We start from the raw sequence: 23,017 nt of genomic DNA, 5'->3' as shown, positions 1-23,017 counted from the left end.
CTGCACTTGAGCCGTATAACAAAGCCACTTGATGAGGGCTACCTTTACAAACGAAACTGAAGGCAAAATAGCAAGATGGGTTGAAGGGTTTTAATAGTAAATTATTTTGGCTTCGGGACTGGGTGCTTGCGCTGACCCCAACATCCCTGCAAGTCACACACCACGCATAAGTCTATTAATCACTACAATGACACGAAGTTTCCCATGCACATCAATGCCGCCCCCTTCTAGGAGAGTCTGCGTTGTAAGGGCTGCACCAGGTTAGCAATAGCCACACGAAATAATAATAATAATAATAATAATAATAATAATAATAATAATAATAATAATAATGATAATATGAACCGTGAAACGGGAGAATTTTGAAGAAATCAAATAAATAGAAAGATGATGAAGAAGACTAACAATTTTCACTTATTTCTTAAATTTTTTAAAATAAGTAGTTTATGATCGCATTAACTCAGATGGCCAGGACTGCGTGGCAAGTAGTCGTCGTCTTAATTAAGGCACAGTCCCAGCATTTGTCTAGTCTTAAAATGGGAAACCACGAAATGCCGTCATCTGGGCTGCCAATAGTGTGGTTCGAGCCCATCATCTTCCGAATACAAGCTCAGAGGTATGCGCGCAGCCAATCGTTCGGTAACGTCATAACGATGTCGATGACCTGATAATATGATTTCCTGATGTCACCAAAGCATAATCGCGTCATTATCAGTCCTGAAGGTGTGATGACCCTTATATTCTTAGGTGTTGACAGAAGAGATCTTTTCCTTAACCTTCGAAGAGTGGAGATTTTATCCCTTGGAAAAATGTAATGCGAAGAGATGGTAACAAGATGTAAACTAACTAGAGAGATCTCAAATAATCTTATTGTTTGTTCGTCCCACTAACTAATTTTCGGCGATTTTCGGAGACGTCGAGGTGCCAGAATTTTGTCCCACAGGAGTTCTTTTACGTGCCAGTAAATCTACCGACAGGAGGCTGACGTATCTGAGCACCTTCAAATACCACCAGACTGAGCCAGGATCGAACCTGCCAAGCTGGGGTCAGAAGGACAGCGCCTCAATCATCTGAGTAGTTCAGTCCGTCTGAGGAATCTCATACACGATCATGGTCATTCTTCCATTACTGAGGAGCATGATACTCATTGACCTTCTTCATGAAGGATCTCCACACTGTTCTCTTTTGAGTTGTCCTGTGAACAGTGCATCAACTTTTACAAATTTGTCCTCCTGACATTAGGGGAGCTCTTCATGAGGCGTTTTCCGCTCTATCACGAGGCATTTTTCAGGTATCTCGCTGGAGAATTTTCCATATCTTATCCTCCTCCCCGAGCAATTTAACTAAAGAACTGTAATTTACTTTGAATAACATCAGATTACCTGATTAAAACTTGAAGTTCTTGTGAGATATACTCGTGAGTTCTATGCTCTCTCATGAACATTCTTCTCCAGTACCCCACTTCGAATAGGCCTACGTCCATTTTCTTTCTTGTCTGATGCACTGGAAGTCCATGTCTGAGCTCCGTAGAGGAATGTGAAAATCCTGAGTGTACGAAATATCCGAACCTGCACTCGAATTGAAAAAGGAAGATTGTTCCAAATGGCCATAGTTAATTCTAAGCCTCATCACTTCAGTGAAGTTTCCGTTGTTGATGATTGTTGGGCCTAGTGTGTCTATTAGGACATATTTTCTGAATCACCAATGGTGCTTCTGTCAGTAAGATTGATCTCCAACCAAAAATGGAATTTACATCTTCAGCTCTTTTGAGTACAGCGTCAGTTCTGCCTCACCAGCAGCCATGAGGGCGATGTCATCAGTAACTTTAAATTAGGAATCGTCTGGCCATACACCGTTACACTTACATTTCATTCTCTCCAGTCACTTGCGAATTTCCTCTTTTAAATCATAAATTTTTCGGGTCGTTTTTACACTAGCAGTGTTAATAACATACAATATTTTAATAATATCCCCTCACCGAGCGCTAGGCTTAAGAAAATAGCCTGTCCCGTAAGATATCCAATAGCTTCGGGCAGAAGAGTTCCCTCTGTAAGATTATGGTCCCTCAGTACAGGAAATGTCCATCACTGGTGTAGTAGGTTGTTCTAAATTCCTGTTATACTCACGATCAATAGCATATTCATAACAGGGCTGTAGCTCGGTATAGATGAGAGATTATAGGAAGAGGAGTTAGAGGATGAGAATGAAATGAATGTAGAGTCGCTATAGGAGCCCCCTATGATAAAGGAAAGGGCGATAGGTATAAAGCCAATTATTGCCGGCCATTCAGGTTGGTGTGTGTTGCTTTTAAGTTTTGGGAAAGCATTCTTCATGATTATATTAAACATGTTTGCGAAAATACTAACTAGCTTGATGGAAGGCAGTTCGTGTTTAAGAAGAGTTATTCCAACGAAGCTCAACTTACAGGATTCCAGCAAGATATAGCAGATATTGTAGATTCAGGACGTCAAATGAACTGTATAGTAATTGACCTACCTAAAGCGTTTGATAGGGTAGATCATGGGAGACTACTGGCAAAAATTAGTGCAATTGGACTAGACAAAAGAGTGACTGAATGGGTAGCTATATTTATAGAAAATAGAACTCAGAAAATTAGAGTAGGTGAAGCTTTATCTGATCCTGTAATCATTAAGAGGGGAATTACTCAGGGCAGTATTTTTTCATTGACAATTGGCTTCACGTCACACCGACACAGATAGGTCTTACAGCGACGACGGGAGAGGAAAGGGCTAGGAGTGGGAAGGAAGTGACCGTGGCCTTAATTAAGGTACAGCCATGGCATTTGTCTGGTGTAAAAATGGGAAACCACGGAAGACCAGGCAGTATTATTTGACCTTTATGTTTTCCTGTACACATAAATTAGATTACAGAAGGGCTGGTATCAGATGCGGATGTTGTTGCATCGTCTAATAAATTATAATATTTTGAACCACTGCAAAGAACCTCGACAACGTTGTGAGGAGGTCAACAGGCAATGTTATGATGATAAACGGGATGAAAAGCCAGGCTGTGTGATTCACGAAGAGAAAATGTCCTGTTATTTAATTAATGCGTTGATGGAGATCACTGTAAGAACCTGGCTATTCATCTAAGGAAAGATCGACATTGGGGTGATCACATACAGTAATTGTGATTGTAAATAAAGATTACAAATCTCTGCACATTGTTATGAAGTTTTTTAGGGGTGGCAGTAAGGATGTAAAGAGAGGGCATATGAGTCTCTGGATAGACCACAATTATAGTAAGGTTCCAGTGTATGGGAGCCTCACCAGAGTTACTTGATTAGAGAACTGAAAACATTCCGAAGAATAGCAGCTTAATTTGTTCCGGGTGTTCTCCAACAAAAGAGTAGAATTACGAAAATATTGCAAAATTTGGTCTGGGAAGAATTTGGAGAAAGGAGACGAGGTGTTAGACTAAGTGGTATGTTCCAAGCTGTCAGTGGAGAGATGGCGTCGAATGACATAAGTAGACGAATAAGGGGTATGTTTTTAAAAGTAGTTAAGGTCAAAATTCGAAGATAAAGTTGGAATTCAAGAGAACAACTTGAGGCTAGTATCCGTTTATAGAAAAAGAAGTTAGGGATGTTTGGAAAATTTCCAAATTATTTAAAAGAAGACTAGGTAAACAAATCAAACCAAACCAAACCTCATGGCGCAACAGCCCCGAAGGGCCATGGCCTACCAAGTGACCGCTGCTCAGCCCGAAGGCCTACAGAATACGAGGTGTCTTGTGGTCAGCACGAAGGATCCTCTCGGCCGTTATTCTTGGCTTTCTAGACCGGGGCCGCTATCTCACCGTCAGATAGCTCCCCAATTGTAATCACGTAGACTGAGTGGACCTCGAATCAGCCCTCATATGCAGGTAAAATACCCTGACCTCACCAAGAATCGAATCCGGGGCCTCCGAGTAAGAAGCAGGCACGCTACTCCTACACCGCGGGGCCGCCACTAGGTGAACAGTTTGGTAATCTACCACCTGGACGAGGGCCCTAAGTGGAGATCAATGGTGATTTATTTATTTATTTATTTATTTATTTATTTATTTATTTATTTATTTATTTATTTATTTATTTATTTATTTATTTATTTATTTATTTATTTATTTATTTATTTATTTATTTATTTATGCGTTAACAAGTGGCTAAGTTGGTACAGATGAGAGATTATAGGAAGAGGAGTTCGAGGTTGAAAATTAAATGAATGTAGAGTCGCCCTTGAGGCGGTAGTGGTGGGATCCCTCGCTCTGCCACGAAATTTGGAAAGTGGTACGAGGGCTGGAACGGGGTGATGGTGGTGCTAGTGGTGGTGGTGGTAGTGGACAAAAAGTTTTAACATTCAATCTGCAGTGAAAAACAAGGAATATGACAAGTCATTGGTTAACACAATCATGTGTGTAACTAGATGAGTGTAGGTAATAATGGTGATAATAACAATAATGATAGAGTGTGCTCTATTGATTACCGGCAACTGATAATCTACTTGACTGAGTGAATCATAATGCAAGTATAAATGAATGGAAATACTTAAGAACTACATAATTCATTTTCACATTCATCTACGCGTTCATATCCGTAAGCTACCGGTACGCATTTGGGAGGAAATCCTGGATAGATCCTTTGTGATTGGACAAAGATGAAAATTGCTAACGTTGTAGTTCGACAGTATGGCCCTGTATCTGAGAGGAGCACAGTATCCTATGTTTACGTAATTCCCGGCTTATAGAGAACAATATAGGCGCTACTGCAGGGTATTACAATAAGTACCATGTGGGTGGAGGAGCAATGGAAAATGCTCCTTTGCTTCTACAACACAAAGAGACTTACAGTATATCTGCTATACACTCTACATGTTAAACAATACACTGAATCCTACAGAAGTATTTGAAATAGTGGGTTTGTTTTTAGTCCGTATTGAGTATAACCTACATAGTACATGCCAAAGAGATGTTAAATACGGAACAAAGGTGGTCAACCATATATCAGTGGGTTCGGAAGGATGCTCTTCCTATTGAGCTATGGTGACCGAGTTTATATTTATTCTGTTGTAAAGCGTTTTAGTTAGGGATCTGGCACTACTGCCCACTGGTGTCCATATGGTCGTTTTTTTAACTTATCATATCTTCGGCATGTACCGACCTAGTAGTAGTCTATAGACTACTGTATATACTCAACACGACCTAGTAGTACTCTATAGACTACTGTATATACTCAACACGACCTAGTAGTAGTCTATAGACTACTGTAGCCTATACACTCAACACGACCTAGTAGTAGTCTATAGACAACTGTATATACTCAACACGACCTAGTAGTAGTCTATAGACTACTGTATATACTCAACACGACCTAGTAGTGGTCTATAAACTACTGTAGCCTATATACTCACCACGACCTAGTAGTAGACTACTGTATAAACTCAACACGACCTAGTAGTAGTCTATAGACTACTGTATAAACTCAACACGACCTAGTAGTAGTCTATAGACTACTGTATAAACTCAACACGACCTAGTAGTGGTCTATAAACTACTGTAGCCTATATACTCACCACGACCTAGTAGTAGTCTATAGACTACTGTATAAACTCAACACGACCTAGTAGTAGTCTATAGACTACTGTATAAACTCAACACGACCTAGTAGTAGTCTATAGACTACTGTATAAACTCAACACGACCTAGTAGTAGTCTATAGACTACTGTATATACTCAACACGACCTAGTAGTAGTCTATAGACTACTGTATATACTCAACACGACCTAGTAGTGGTCTATAAACTACTGTAGCCTATATACTCACCACGACCTAGTAGTAGTCTATAGACTACTGTATAAACTCAACACGACCTAGTAGTAGTCTATAGACTACTGTATATACTCAACACGACCTAGTAGTAGTCTATAGACTACTGTATATACTCAACACGACCTAGTAGTGGTCTATAAACTACTGTAGCCTATATACTCACCACGACCTAGTAGTAGTCTATAGACTACTGTATAAACTCAACACGACCTAGTAGTAGTCTATAGACTACTGTATAAACTCAACACGACCTAGTAGTAGTCTATAGACTACTGTATATACTCAACACGACCTAGTAGTAGTCTATAGACTACTGTATATACTCAACACGACCTAGTAGTGGTCTATAAACTACTGTAGCCTATATACTCACCACGACCTAGTAGTAGTCTATAGACTACTGTATAAACTCAACACGACCTAGTAGTAGTCTATAGACTACTGTATAAACTCAACACGACCTAGTAGTAGTCTATAGACTACTGTATATACTCAACACGACCTAGTAGTAGTCTATAGACTACTGTAACCTATATACTCACCGCGACCTAGTAGTAGTCTATAGACTACTGTATAAACTCAACACGACCTAGTAGTAGTCTATAGACTACTGTATAAACTCAACACGACCTAGTAGTAGTCTATAGACTACTGTATATACTCAACACGACCTAGTAGTAGTCTATAGACTACTGTATAAACTCAACACGACCTAGTAGTAGTCTATAGACTACTGTATATACTCAACACGACCTAGTAGTAGTCTATAGACTACTGTATAAACTCAACACGACCTAGTAGTAGTCTATAGACTACTGTATAAACTCAACACGACCTAGTAGTAGTCTATAGACTACTGTATAAACTCAACACGACCTAGTAGTAGTCTATAGACTACTGTATATACTCAACACGACCTAGTAGTAGTCTATAGACTACTGTATAAACTCAACACGACCTAGTAGTAGTCTATAGACTACTGTATATACTCAACACGACCTAGTAGTAGTCTATAGACTACTGTATAAACTCAACACGACCTAGTAGTAGTCTATAGACTACTGTATATACTCAACACGACCTAGTAGTAGTCTATAGACTACTGTAACCTATATACTCACCACGACCTAGTAGTAGTCTATAGACTACTGTATAAACTCAACACGACCTAGTAGTAGTCTATAGACTACTGTATATTCTCAACACGACCTAGTAGTAGTCTATAGACAACTGTATATACTCAACACGACCTAGTAGTAGTCTATAGACTACTGTATATACTCAACACGACCTAGTAGTAGTCTATAGACTACTGTAACCTATATACTCAACACGACCTAGTAGTAGTCTATAGACTACTGTATATACTCAACACGCCCTAATAAGCTGAAAGGTCTCCTTCAAATACAATACGGTATAGAAAATATTATTACCGGGCGAGTTGGCCACGCGGTAAGGGATGCGCAGCTGTGAGCTCGCATCCGGGAGATAGTGGGTTCGAAGCCCACTGTCGGCAGTCCTGAAGATGGGTTTTCATGGTTTCCCATTTAACACCAGGCAAATGCAGGGGCTGTACATTAAGTCCACGGCAACCTCCTTCCTATTCCTAGGCCTTTCCTATCCCATCGTCGCCATAAGACCTACCTGTGTCGGTGCGACGTAAAGCAAATAGCAAAAATGAAAATATTATTCGTTCGCCTCCGTGGTGTAGTGGTTAGTGTGATTAGCTGCCACCCCCGGAGGCCCGGCTTCAATTCCCGGCTCTGCCACGAAATTTGAAAAGTGGTACGAGAGCTGAAACGGGGTCAACTGAGTAGAAGTGAGTTCAATTCCCACGTCAACCATCCTGGAAGTGGTCTTCCGTGGTTTCCCACTTCTCCTCCAGGCAAGTGCCGGGATGGTACCTAACTTAAGACCACTGCCACTTCCTTTCCTCTTTCTTGTCTATCCCTTCCAATCTTTCCATCCCCTCCCTCACAAGGCCGCTGTTCAGTATATCAGGTGAGGCCGCCTGGGCGAGGTATTGGTCATCCTCCCCAGTTGTATCACCCTACCCAGAGTCTGAAGCTCCAGAACACTACCCTTGAGGCGGTAGAGGTGGGATCCCTCGCTGAGTCCGAGGGAAAAACCAACCCTGGAGGGTAAACAGGTAAAGAAGAAGTTTTAAGCATTTTTGAATGCCATTGCTTGAGGATTTAACTCCGGAAACGTGAACATGCAATACAAACTAAATGAAGTCCGCATACAATCATTAGCGTTATGTGGTCTACCGTCAGTACTATTTATTAACAACGATTCTTTTTAACTATTGCTGTAGAGCCTCCGTGGCAGCGCGCCGGCCTCTCACCGCTGGATTCCGTGGTTCAAATCCCGGTCACTCCATGTGAGATTTGTTCTGGACAAAGCGGAGGCGGGACAGGTTCTTCTCCGGGTAATCCGGTTTTCCCTGTCATATTTCATTCCAGTAACACTCTCCAATATCACTTCATTTCATCTGTCAGTCATTAATCATTGCCCCAGAGGAGTGCGACAGACTTCGGCAGCCGGCACAATTCCTATCCTCGCCGCTAGATGGGGGCTTCCTTCATTCCTTTTCTGACCCGGTTGAATGACTGGAAAGAGGCTGTGGATTTTCATTTTCCTTTGTGACTATTGCTAGTCTGGGGCAGCCCAATTGTGACAAACCCTTCCGTGATGATGGGTAGCGGCCTTTTACAGGAAACTAAGTGTTTCTGTGGTGGGTGATAGTATTGTGTGTGGTGTATGTGTGGTTTGCAGGAATGTTGGTAACAAATATAAACACCCAGTCCACGGCCAAAGGGAATTAACCGCTCAAGTTTAAAATCCCTTGGTGCGGTCAAAAATCGAACCCGGAGCCCGAGGACAGAAGGCTAAGATGACGATCACAGCCATGGAGCTGGAAATTAGTGTTATTGAACATTGCTGAGTTACAGATAGTGTAGATAACACAGCCGGATTTCTGTTTATGTAGATATACATTCAAAATAGTAGTTCGGCTCCTTAGCTATGTACTGGCCTTCGGTTCAGAGGGTTCCAGGCTCAATTATCAACCGGACAGGAATTTGAACTGCGCGTGATTAATTCCTTTGTGCGGGAAATGGATGTTTGTATTTGTCTTAATACACTTCTCTTCAAATAAACGCAACACAGTGCACCACACTGCCAACCACCACAGAAATATGCTCTAATGAATAAATCCCTCCACATATAATAGTCACCAGAGGGTTATCCGGCAGTAAAACTGATCCAAATTAACATACATGTTTGACCCAAATAAATTGCGGAAAGACCAGGAAAGAAGAAGGAAAGGTCCATCCGAAATACTAATTTTACCTAATGACCTTGTAATCTCTGTATATTTTAAAATGCGATAGTGGTACGTTGCTCGAATTTTACCCTGCTTGTCGCATTAAACACTCTCATTAGCTCCTGGCCTCATCCGGGATCGAGTCCGCTGCCCTTAGAACAGAGGAACGACTAAACGACTGCTCTACAGAGGTCAACAATATCAATCCCTGTAAGAAGTCAGTTTACACTCTTGATTTATCTCTGATTGGTGTTGACTGTGATGTGTGACTTTCAGTGCGTTAGTGCGACATTTGTTATAACTAGAGGGCGGATTGTGATATTTGCATGTCTTGTTTTATTTGATATATAATATACCAATAAAAAATAAGGGCGATTTATAGCATTTGAAACTGAATGGCTAAGCTTTATACTGCGCATTTATACATGGCTTGGTACCGTCAATGAGCCAGCATAAGTTAAAAATACTCTAAGAAACAAAATCACCCCGCGAAAACACAAAACAACAAGGAAAAGAATAAGAGATTTAGCTTAAGAGGGGTAGAGTGTCATTTACCAACCGTGGAACTTTATACATCCCTGTAATGTACCCTTCTAAGAGTTGACCAAATGAAAACCCCAAAAGACAAAGTCACCTCCGTACAGGCCATGAAGGCCCTTGGAGGAGTGGAAGGTAAAGGGTTCCACCATTGTTAACCGCAGCACGTGATGGGGTAGAGTGGTTATCTCTACGCCCGGCCGCCTTTGCCCCCAGGAATTAACCTGATACTCATTTTTGGTGTAGGCTGAGTGAACCTCAGGGCCATGTGCACCTCCGGAAGTGGTAATGTTGTTTCTTAAATTTTACGACTTCCTGACGGGGATTCGAACGCACGTCCTTCCGGGCGAACCGAGCACGCCTTTACCGCCTCGGCCAGGCAGCCCCTAAATGAAAACCCCTTTTAAGGAAAATAAACATTTTAATTCTAAAATAAAAATGAAATAGAAACAACATTTGAGAGTCGTCCTCATACGACCTATGGAGAAAATCTCTAGAATAAAATTAAATTAACATCTAATGAATTTTAAAGTTATTCAAAACGCGGTCGGCCGACGCAAAAAGAAAAGAAAAGAAAAGAAAAGAAAAGAAAAGAAAAGAAATGAAACGCTAAAACCATTACAATTAGAGCAGCTTAAAATAACCTAATTAATACGTAGATAACTTCATGGTTTTCCTTATCCAAATATAATTACACACTTATTTAGGTTTTACACTTCGTTAGTATCGACTACCTTCCAAAGAGCTTCCGCAAGCAGATCATAATCATTACGGACAAGATGGAATTTAACATCGGTTAATTTAACACACGTCAAAAAGGAAATAATTAACACGAACGAGGTAATAAAATACCAAAAATAAAGTGGAAACATCTACTTGAAAATACTCCACCAAGAACCAAACCCATAACAGAAAACTGAACCACGCCAATAGTACACAAAGAACAATCAACACCATCGCCATGGTAACGCACAAACCTAAGCACGGAACGACCAATCCCAAAACAATACACAACAATTAACAATTCGAAGCTTACCTAGGATCAACAAAGGAGAATCTTTTTTTTCTTTGCTAGTTACTTTACGTTGCACCGACACAGATACGTCTTATGGCGACGATGGGACAGGAAAGGACTAGGAGTGGGAAGGAAGCGGCCGTGGCCTTAATTAAGGTACAGCCTGGTGCCTGGTGTGAAAATGGGAAACCACGGAAAACTATTTTCAGGGCTGCCGACAGTGGGGTTCCAACCTACTATCTCCCGAATACTGGATACTGCCCGCACATAAGCGACAAACGAGAATCTAATAGATCCCATAACTCAAGAATTACAAGTTAAATTAAAATTAATGAAAAGGGGAACCAAAAACTGATATTAAGAATGGGATCTAGCCAAAATTTTAAAAAACACTTGCGGAAACCCACATGGTCGTTAAACCGCCTTTAACATTGTTTTACATCAATTAGGTAATACATAATAAGGTAAAGATGCCTGTTGGCAATAGACCAAAAATGTCACCAATTCAATTACATAAGCTGTGAACGGTTTAACGTAACAAATTAAAAAATAACGCAAGACCTTTTAGGAGATTTAAATTAAAAACATAATGAGAATCCCAATTGCATAGTAAATTATGAGAAGAAGAAGACCATTTATGTGTTCGGAATAGGGACGTAATTTCTAGAAGTTACACCAAACGCACCAGAGACCACGAGAATGAGATGTTTGCTTAAGAACATATTCACCGTCCACGATGAAAAAGAATAAACTTAAAATACATGAGTGTGGGTTACAGTTCTGAAGATGTACGTAGTAATATCACGTGTTAGAAGATACCATCATAGGCGTGGAGTTTTAGAAGATTATTGAAAAACTATTCACATAACAGCAGTATAATGAAGTTCGAGGACGACTAAAGAAAAGCTCCTGAGGGTGAAAGCACCCTCAAATTAGTGCACTCATCCAGGTTCCATCATCTTAGCTGAAGCCAGGACGCGACGCCTTCTCACATCACCAGTTTCCTCCATCGCACCAGAACAGAGACTGATGGCCGACTCCGGCATACACAAGTCGTAGCTAGCCAGAGGCAAGAAGACACACGCTCATTGGCTAGCGCCAACGAGGTTAGACCCGCTGCCACAGAGGGCAGCACAAAGCAGGAACGAACAAGCGCTTCACGCTCAGAGTTCAAGAGATACACGAAGAAGTGTTAGAGAAATAGTAGCTTAGCGCTCAAAGGAGAAGTGAATGTAGAAATTTAAAATGTGACAGCAAGTCACAGTGAAAATAATAGCAGAAGAAAAATGGGAAATAAATTCCCGGTAACACAAATTTCCACGGCGAGATGCCATATCTAAAAATGTTAATAAATGGCGCCAAAAATGTAACCTCGGCTACAATAGGTAATACGTGCATATTCTCGACATCATAAATGCCTAACTGCATTGTATATAACTCCTTTAAAAATAATACGGTTTGGGTGTTGGAATCATAGCAAAATAATGTTTTACGATACTTGAAGTAGCGGAGAGGACCTTGTTGCTTGCAAGTGATCAACGAACCCGCCCAGATCCTTCCTCGATATTGCAACCCACCTGTTAGGGACCTATGCCTACCCGGTATAGGTATAACTAGTTGATCACATAATAAACACCCACAAGTGCTACAAAAGAAACACTATATTACGAAAATACAATTTCACACATTACGGTCCGTCAGCCATACTTGTTTTTTTTTTGTTTTTTTCCAAAGATCACCATAACAACAGCCAAACACTCATAGTGTAAACATGACATACTCCCACCTTTTGATACCAATCAAAACACAATGTTTACAGACAGAGGCGAGAAGGTATTTTAACTCTTCTTCCACTCCTGGTGAAGTTGCGGCTGCCGAAACTTACTGTCTCAGGAACCGTATCACTGGGTAAGGCCATCTCCTCACTCCCACCTTCAACCTCCAATGGATAAAGGTGCCTCGTAGGACGGATGAGTTCTCCTGAGGATGTCTTCACCCGAACTACCCTGATCACTTTGTCTTTACCTGGAAATATAGCTGTCACTCTCCCCAGGGGCCAGTCGATTCTTCTCTTGTCATCACTATCAATGATGACCACATCTTCTACCTTCCAATGCCGATCAGGCTCCTTGCCCGATGGACAGCACTGAAGGCTACCCAGATATTCCAGTCGGAATCTTCTCCTCAGTTCATTCCTCAACTGTTGAAGGTACTGAAATCTCCTTGAGAGACTGACCTGATCTAGTTTGTCTAAATCTGGAGTACCAACCATGGGAATGTCAAGAAGAAACATTGACGGAGTTAGAGGTACCAATTCATCATGACTTTCTGAAATGTAGGTGAGGGGTCTGGAGTTAATTACGGATTCACAATCAGCAAATAACAGTCAACAGTTCCTCATATGTCAAGATAGACTTGCCTAAAACACGCCTTAATAGTTTCTTGACCATTTGCACAATGCGCTCCCAGAATCCACCCCACCAAGGAGCTGAAGGAGGACTAAACTTCCACTCGATTCTAGTAATCGATATTTCCCCACCTACCTTTTTCCAATCAATGTTGCCGAACAATTTGTTAGCCCCAGCAAAGTTTGTCCCATTGTCACTATAAATCACACGAGGCCTGCCTCGTCGGGCTATGAAGCGCCTAAGGGCTAGTAAAAATCCTGTAGTCGACAAAGTCATTACTAGTTCAAAATGGACTGCTCTAACAACTGCACGTGTAAAAATCACAATCCAAGCCTTGTCTTTGGATTTTAGAAATAGTGGTCCAGCAAGATCGACTCCCACCACTTCAAATACACCTGCACCTCTCACACGATCTTCTGGAAGGGCTGGCGTCTCAGGAACTGATTTTTTCATTTCGAATCTTCTACATTGTATACATTTCCTGATGACTTTGCAAATTGTTCTTCTTCCCTTTGGCATCCAGTAGTGCTCCCGCAGTATGGCGAGTAGAATCTGAACACCAGCATGAGAAGCCCTCAAATGGTGTTCTCTGATTATCACCTCAGTCAGAGGGTGATTTGATGGCAATAAAACAGGTGTACGGAAATCTTATTCATCCTTTCTGTTGGTGACTTTTGTCTTAACCCTGACGAGGCCCAGATGGTCTTTGAAAAGGCACAATGTTTGTTGGTTGTCCCTTTCAGTAAAGTTCTCTTCTTGAACAATTTTCAACAGTCATCTCTCCGCCATTTAAATTTCAAAACAATCCAATTCAGAAGCAACATTCTGCTCTACGTCCTTTTCCGCATTGTTGATGAACCGTAGCATCCAGACCACCATTCTTACGATTCTTGGATACTGAGGAAAGAATCTCAAATACCACTGCTTTTCCTGGGAGACAATCATAGTAGTCGTAACAAGGCCTTTTTTTCATTGACCTCCTCTTCATTAATTTCTACAACGCGCGATGGCCAACTATTCTCTTCCAACTTTAACCAAGCGGGTCCCTCCCACCAACGAGAAGAAATCAGCTGCGAAGTAGAGCAACCTCTCGAAGGTAGGTCTGCTGGGTTGTCTGTGCCTGGTATATGAAACTAACGCTTAGGATTAGATAATAATATAATTTCTTTCACTCTGCTAGTGACGAACACTCCCCAAGCTTCCTCTCTTCTTATCCAACATAGCACAGAAGAAGAGTCACTCCAATAGTACTCCGGGATGTCCGTCAGATTCAAACTTTCTCTCACAGAAAAAGCGAGACGTGAGCCTATAGTGCAGGCTAATAACTCCAGTCTCGGTATCGTTATTTTCTTTAAGGGGGCTACCCTTGATTTTGCTGCGACCAGTCGCACTTCAAACTCTTTTCCATTGAAAGATCTTAAGAAAATAACGGCTGCATAAGCCACTTGACTGGCATCACAAAATACATGCATACTTCATGACGATTTGTCCTCACAACTAGAAAATCTTCTAGGCACTTTAGTTTCAGCAACAGAGGACAACTCATTCAACCACTTCTTGAATTTGATTTGGGTGTCTTCACTTAAAGGACTATCCCAACTTACTTTCTCTCTCCAACTTACCTGTAGTAAAACCTTAGGTACAATGGCAACCGGACAAGTAAAACCAATTGTGTCAAAAATACCTCGAGTCATTGACAAAACTGTCCTCCTTGTGAGAACATCAGAGTCATTCAACTTCACCATTTTACATGACAAAACATCAGCTACGGGGTCCCACAACAAACCCAAAACAGGTGTCACTTTAGGTACTTCATCCTCCAAAGTCAACCTGGTGTACTCCCACCCTCTTAGATCAAATTTTCCTTGCAACAGTAGCTCCTTCGATTCATCCACAAATTGTTTAAGTTCTTCTTCTGTATTCACGGAAGTGACGCAGTTGTCCACATACAGAGATGTTCTCAGTTTATCTGCGGTTTCACGGAAGCATGAATTGTTTTTTAAATGAAGATCCAATACCGCTCCAAATAGAAACGGACTGCAGTTAACTCCAAAAACAACCCGCTTGTGGCGATATATTTTAAGAGTTCCCTCAGCAAAATTCTCCCACGACAGGAATTTCAAAATTTTCAATCCCTTCCAGCGACTGCGATTTGAAGAAAGGCCTTCTTTATGTCTGGGATCACGCCAATCCTGTTTAAAAGGAACCGGTTCAAAATAGATGGAATTACTTCTAATAGATTAGGTCCCTTCTCCAGACAGTCGTTGAGTGAAAGTCCTCCTTTCGATTTACATGAAGCATCAAACACCAGCCTCACTGCTGTAGTCGATCCTTAAAAACTCCTCGGTGCGGAAAAAAGTACCCAGCATCCTGAGAGCTATCTTGGCCAACTTCTTCAATTCTCCCTTCATCTTACCAGTCATGGTGCACCTGCTGGTACTTCTCAAAATTTTCTTCCTTGATTTAGCGGTTTGTTGCAAAAACCAGTCTTTTTAATGCAACATCCTTGTTGTCTGACAATAGCTGCTGATCTTCATTCCATGGAAGCGCGACTTCATATCGTCCTTCCTCATCTATCTTAACATTTTCTTGGAAATGTTTCAATGTTGCCATTTCAATCTCCTTCTTCGACAACGTCTCGGTCGGATCACAAATTCCTATGCTTTCCAAGTTCCATAGTTCACCCAAAGAAGTCGTTCTCACAAACAGAGAGTTCACCATAGACACTGTGTTAGAGTTTGTAACAGTACTTCCAAAACATCACTGGTTTGGGTTTTAAGGGTTACAGTTGGGCCACTTGACAACTTTGAACCCCATTCTTGGTTCTTCTCATCACTCTTATAACCCCCTTTATTTACATCTAATTTGAGACACATAATAGCCTCATGTTTATCACTGCACACGAGATATTTCAGTTTCGTAATGCAATTAGCAGCTCTATGTCCCACCTTCAGACATGAAAAACAAGCTTTATTTTCTGACAACCTTTTATGTTTATCCCTTAAGTTCAATTCTTGAGCTAGATGACACCCTTTGCTGTCATGCGGTTTATTACAGAAGACATACTCCAAACTGTTTCCTTTTCCAACGAAAAGTACACTAGCAGTAGCTAAACCTTGCTCCTCCCGCTCCCGATCTTTACTCGTAGCAATCCTCGATTTATTAGAGAGTCCAAAACCAGCTTGAGTGAATGTAATTCTCTCTTCACTCTCTACTTCACCCTTCAGAAAACCAAGTAACGCCGTCAGTTTGTCAGCATGTCCATTATCCTGATCCGTTTTAGTCGTTGATAAACTCGTCATCCAGACACGTAATACTTCCTCAGGCAAGCAAGATTCTATTAACGGAAAGAGCATCGAGCCGTACTTATCTCTAGTAACGCCTATTGATTCTAAAGCTCTCAGCTGTACTTCTAACTTGTCGTATAAGCTAGCAAGCACAGGCTTCTCCCTTGTCTGATAAACATTTTTTACTACAAGACTTATGAGCTCCCTGACATAGAATCCTGTCAATAAATCTTCTCTTCCAAACCTACCCTTAAGGGATTATACAGCCTTAATTTTCAGCAGTTGGTGGGGGGGGGGGGACTGGTAACTAAATCTCTAGCTCGGCTATCAACCTTCGTGGACTGGATTAGGTATTGAAATTTATATTCATCCTCGATTTCAGAGTCCTCATGGATGCGTCGAAATTGTCCCCAAAATTCCAACCAATTCCTAACCTCCCCATCGAATTTCACGAGTTCTATCTTTGGTAACTGCAATTACCTTTTGTTTATATTCTCAGCTGATACAGTTGATATATCTGACACTACTTCCAACACATTGGCATTATTAGCTTGTAACCACAGTATACCGTACCCAGGGGTAAATACCCTCTAGGACGAAGCCTCCATTCCTGTATGAACATCCGACTAACTCAGGGTTGGGCAGAGTGTGGGTTGGTTGTCGATTGGGTCAGGATAAATAGTCGAAGTTCTACACTAAAATAGCAATCAATGACAGGAAATGGAGGTATAACACGAATGAGGAACAATCATAGGGGGTAAGATGGATTTATTAATAAATATCCCCGATCATATCACATTAAAATAATTAAATCAAGAAAAATAATAATTTGTAAAAAAATGAACTCAAAGTATTGAAATAAGTCGAAATTAGAAACGTTAATTGAATGATCATACAAATTTGACATTAAAAAACAAGTTCAACAAAGAACATTTATATAAATCAAGACTGAGTTTCTTCTTATAGTCCAATGTTTATATTGTATGGCAACAAGTGTACGCAAACACTGACATGTGGTATTTCCGTATGGAGTTTCACACTATCGCATCCCAACGATACGGTTTCAAAAGTTAAGTTACTCCCGAGAGTCGTCAAACTATTTCCGTAAATAAAAGTTACATTATACAGAAAAATTACGACGGAAAGAAAAATAATTAAGACGCAATGGACGCTAGGTAAGTTATGCAAAATACTCGGGGCAAATCCTACACTATATTTACAACAATTCAAATAATCAAACTAAACATATATATACATCGGATATCGAGTAAAATCTTAAATGCTACACTGATTCTAATGTGAATCCCGGTTCACTGCAAAAGATGTAGACAGAACTAGATACACCAACAATATTTCAGCACTCGGGCTGTTCCCTTTAAAAACAACGAGACAAGGTATACAATCACAAATAAAAATGTAAAACATCATCCTGTAAGGGAAAAACATATAAATAACCCTTGATATCATGAAGAAAGCAATGTTCAACATTGCCTCCTTCTGCTGCGTTTGAGCGCTCAACAGCGCGGTCATCCGTCATGTACTTCCGGGTAGATTACAAGCTGAAAAGAAATGTTGAACTCCACTATGCTAAAGATTGGATTTTGTCTCCCGAGGCCGCCACAAGGAAATACTGTCTCCTTCACACTTACAGATAAACACAGGCCAGAAATCAGCTTGCCATGAGATAACGCCTTTCATCGGCTACACGGAAACTCACGTATATTCATTCCTTCTTAGCATGCTTGGGCCATTTAACAACATCAGACTCAATAGTCTGGAATTAACACTGTCCATTCTGATCACAATATACACTCAGAAGACACTAGGCAGGCACACACATCTGCACAATACTCTTTATCTTGTCAGGCATACAATCGGCCTGCACCAATACATTATAATTCAGCATGCAATTTTTATCTCATTATTTCTCATGAACCCCACTGGCCTTTCCACATAATGAGACGCAGTTCGAGTCCTTGGCAGACCATCAGGCAAACAGAATCCAACTTAACTTCAAAGATCTTATTTTAACAACGACGTTCTGCAGCTCCTTCAATCAGCTTCTGTAAAATCATGAATCATGCAGAATAGCTATACCTGTCTCTCTGAATAACCGAAATAAAATGAACTAATACGTGTTTGACGTAGTATAAAAATGAACCTGTCCATCTAGAACTTCTAGCATATATTTAAGGAAAACTCGGAATATCCTACGCTAAATAACATACACAAATAAACAACAACTGATCCTATCAATCCCTCATTTTCCCAAACATCTAATTATAAAGCAAAATGAAAATAAAATAAACATGCATTATTCTCGTATCCGAAACTATCATAGTGACAAAATTAATCAAACACATGCCATCAGGCTTACTTTACATGAAAATTAAAAGTTCTATCTACACTGCCCTAGTACCTTAACATAATTTACATATCATGCCATAAATAACACATGCGCCTTACTGTATTTTACATTACGACTCTCGAGATACCAGGATAGCAGCTTGCATCCCCACTGATTTAGGGATCTACACCATGTTAATCACAGCATTAACATGTGGGAATGCACTTCCTTCCTCTGCAGGCGTATCCATCATCTTGCTGGAAAATAATTCACTGGAACAGTTGATAATATCTTCGCTGCTTAATGCTGCGAGCCGAAATACCCTTTCTCTTTACAAGATCAGCTAAACACACTGATTCACATATATATTACACACTTCACTTAAAGGGTGAGAATACAGTTTAAAAAGCAGCACACGGTTCGCTACGGAAGTTCATCGCGAAACGCGCCCGTCGCGGAATAGTGAAACAATATCACGTTTCCACTACACTTGTTACTCAGCGGTCACTAATCACCGTTTTTATCGATTGAAAGTAAACTCTGCCAAAATTATACTATTCCATTTACTCAAGAACAGTAAAATCTCCCAACAGCACAATTTAAAGTATCATTGAGAACCAGTTACTGTTACTGGAATAACACCACGTTAATCACGATCACCAATCAAAGTTTGTGCTTCCGCACTATCCAAGCATTTAACACAGAGTTACAGAGTTGGTGCTTCCGCAATATCCAAGTCTTTAACACAGAGTGACGCTCTCCAGAGCTTGGGTTACTGAGGAGGCTTCGGTGACGCCATTAATACTGGGGATGGGGTTCCCGGGTGTCTGAACCAACCACCAATCAGAGAGTTCGTCATATATGATGACACAATACTTATTGTGATATATTTACAAAACACAGCTCAAACACTAGCAAATCTCTTCCACCAATTTTTATATTACATTTCCAAATATATCTGACTTCTGAAACTATGGAAAACCGATTTCCTACAGAAACTGACTTTATCAACTGAGCACGTTGGTCATCCTGGAATTAAGATTTAGCGCGGTGTGGCCTCCAGATTTGCCAAATCCTAAAGTTCCCATTGGCTGAAATATCTTGCTTGGTCAGCATCTAATACACGTGTCGATCCTCGCCAGCGCTTGGGTACGCTATCCTTTCTCACGGTCATACGGAAATATGAAGCAATATCCAGCGACTAACTGTCTTGCTCAACATCCGGTATCAACTATCTTAGGGTACGATGCTTTAACATGTTAGACTGTAACTTTTATGAATAAATTTTACATATTAGGTCAAATAATATTCTAATAATTATTATGGGCCGGCAGGATACGGCTCAACAGGGCATATATTTGTCTTGCATCATCTAATTTGTCTCTAGAACGGCCATACTCGTCGTCTCCTTCTCTTTCCAGCAACAAATCTAACACTTTTTCGTCCAACGGTGCCAGTTCCTTTGCTAACCTTTCCAATTTATTTATCACGGATTGCAACGTGTCTTCATGAATGCTGTCTTGTATTTTATGACTTAAATTTTGCAAGAGCAAATTGTACGTTTTCGTAAAAGTAGCTCTAACCGGCCTCCGAGCTTTCGTTAACTTCTCCATTTCAACACAATCTACAAGTTGTATAAATTAAATACGTATTCTGGCAGGGTCGCCACAATTTTTTTGGGGACCTATGCCTACCCGGTATAGGTATAACCAGTTGATCACATAATAAACACTCACAACTGCTATAAAAGAAACACTATATTACGAAAATACAATTTCACACATTACGGTCCGTCAGCCATACATGTTTTGTTTTTTACCAAAGATCACCATAACAACAGCCAAACACTCATAGTGTAAACATGACACCACCCGCCCCACAAAGTATTCTTACCTATACAAGAATTAAAAGCGAGATGGCCTGAAACTGCGTCCCTGTGGCCTTTTCACTACCCTAACCAGTCCAGATCAATATTTTGTAGCTCTAACTTATCTTTCATCTTTGTCATTCAAATTTAGTGTTATGCAGTATCTGTGTACAGTCCGCTGACGTTGGAAAAACTGTTCTTTGCATTATGAGCTCGTCGTTGGATTTATAACCTATACGTCCATTTTTTCGTTGTATGAAGACCAGTAAACACTAGAAATCATGCCAAAACAAAAGAACAGCTAAAAGTATTCTGCTTCAGCAGTGCATATCTAGAGAACCAACCTTATACATTGAAGGAAAACGAGATTATGCAAAATTACATATTTTATCTAAGACAGTGACGTGAAATTTCAGTTGCCTTGTGGAAACAGTTTTCACATAAAAGAACATATTCAAACAGTGACTCGTCATAAAAGTGCTTTAACTGATAGTGACAAATCTAAACAAGTGACTTTGGAATCACTCTCGGTGAAGAGCGCAAAGAGGGATGAATTTTGGTAGGATATGTACAACGCATTTCTTTCTACCAATATCTTTCTAGGAAATTAATAAATTAACATTTTAGAGGATTTCTTGGAAAGTACTCTCAGAGGGAAGTTCACAACGATTCAACGCTAAGAAAAATTTCCTCAGCCCAGTAAATTCAGAGGTAAGTTAAAATACGGTTATAGGCAACTCTAATGTTCTTCGATTCGAAACCTAACGAAATAAAATAGTATTTTTTCTGTACTTTCTTAAAAATGTGTGGTCATTTTGTTTTGGTACATTTTCTATCAAGAAATTGATAAAAATATCACATTTTAATTTCTCTGTTGGTAAAGGTTAGGGCATATCTTTATTTAACGAAGCTTGCCCGAAGACAGTCGAGGAGCATTTTTAATGAATACCGTATTTTAGGCGTCATAACTGAGAAATATTGTTAGGTTTTACAAAGTATCACAATGGATATTGTCAATTCATACCCAATTCGTAGCTAATTCCTGTAGCAGATATATCGCCAATGAAATTGTTCGAAAACATGACCCAGGTGCACCTGGAACGCCTCATCTAATTCTCTGCAATGCGTTGTATCAAACAGATCATGCATTCATTACAAGAGATGTACGTGATGCCCTACGAGAGTAGTCTTTGAAGTCGTTAAGGAGAGGTACACTTTTAAAACGTACAGTTCTTATGCTAAATGTTGCCATTTTCTCTAGGTGTATTGTGGCTTGAGAAAGAAAACGAGGAGAAACTTCTTATCATAGTCACAGATGCAGCTGCCTATATGATTAAGCCGGGCCAAGCTTTCAAAGTCTTCTATCTTAAGTTACATGTTACCTGTCTGGTACATGGAATTCATAGGATAGCAGAAGAAGTACGATATCGATTACCGGAAGTAAATGCAGTTATTTCTTCTGTAAAGAAGGTCTTCGTAAAGGCACTATCTAGGATCAGACGTTTTAAAGCCCTGCTGCCAGGTGTTTCTTTGCCTCGAGAATCAGTACGAACTAGACGGGGGACGTGGATTAATGCAGCTGTCTACTAGTGTGAACATTTGGAAGATATTAACAAGGTAAGGATTAAATAGGCCTGGGTGGCGTGGATCGTATAAAAGTATTCAAATGGGAGAGTAAAACTATGGAAATGAATGAATAATTCAAATGTTGGAATAGTAATTTCCGCTTAAGAAACAAAATTTTAGTTTTTCTACAGGTGTTAAGAGCCTTAGATGAAGAAGTCCAAAGCATTGCAACACTACCAACAGCTATCCAGGCGTGCAGTGCAGCTAAATTACAATCAGTTAGTATCCATCAAAATACATTTTGAAGGACTGCCATCAACTCTATCACAATTGGAGGAAATAATAATGCCTTTGACCACAGCTCTTGATGTCTATAAGTCGGTCGTGAAGGAAATTATCACAGTGGAAATAGGAGTAACTATAAAGGTAAACGTGCAAAAAGTAGAAGAAAAAAATCCAGGCCTTGAATTTCTACGTGAAGCGAACAGTATTCTTAAAAGTGAATATGATTCTGATATTTATGTTTATTCAGCTTCAGAGATTGCTGCTATGAAATTTGCAACTATAACTTCATGTGAAGTAAAAAGGACATTTGCAGCATAAGAAACATTCAGACAAAAAAAATGAAGTCCCTGTTGTCTGAGAATTGGAGATGTACTAATAGAAACACAACTAATTCTGAAAGTGAGACAATCTGTGCAGACAACAGGGAGCTTGTTAGGGAGACGTAGAATCTATATCTTTAGATAACATGAATGCAGGGCAAAATTATTGTTTCAGTTTCCTTTGTACCTTTTACAAACATGTAAGAAAATATGAAATATATATTTTCACG

This window comes from Anabrus simplex, chromosome 1, assembly GCF_040414725.1.
Source record: "Anabrus simplex isolate iqAnaSimp1 chromosome 1, ASM4041472v1, whole genome shotgun sequence".
In the NCBI taxonomy this organism is placed as follows: Eukaryota; Metazoa; Arthropoda; class Insecta; order Orthoptera; family Tettigoniidae; genus Anabrus; species Anabrus simplex.
The sequence above is the reverse complement of the archived record's forward strand: the minus strand, read 5'-3'. Positions refer to the sequence as shown.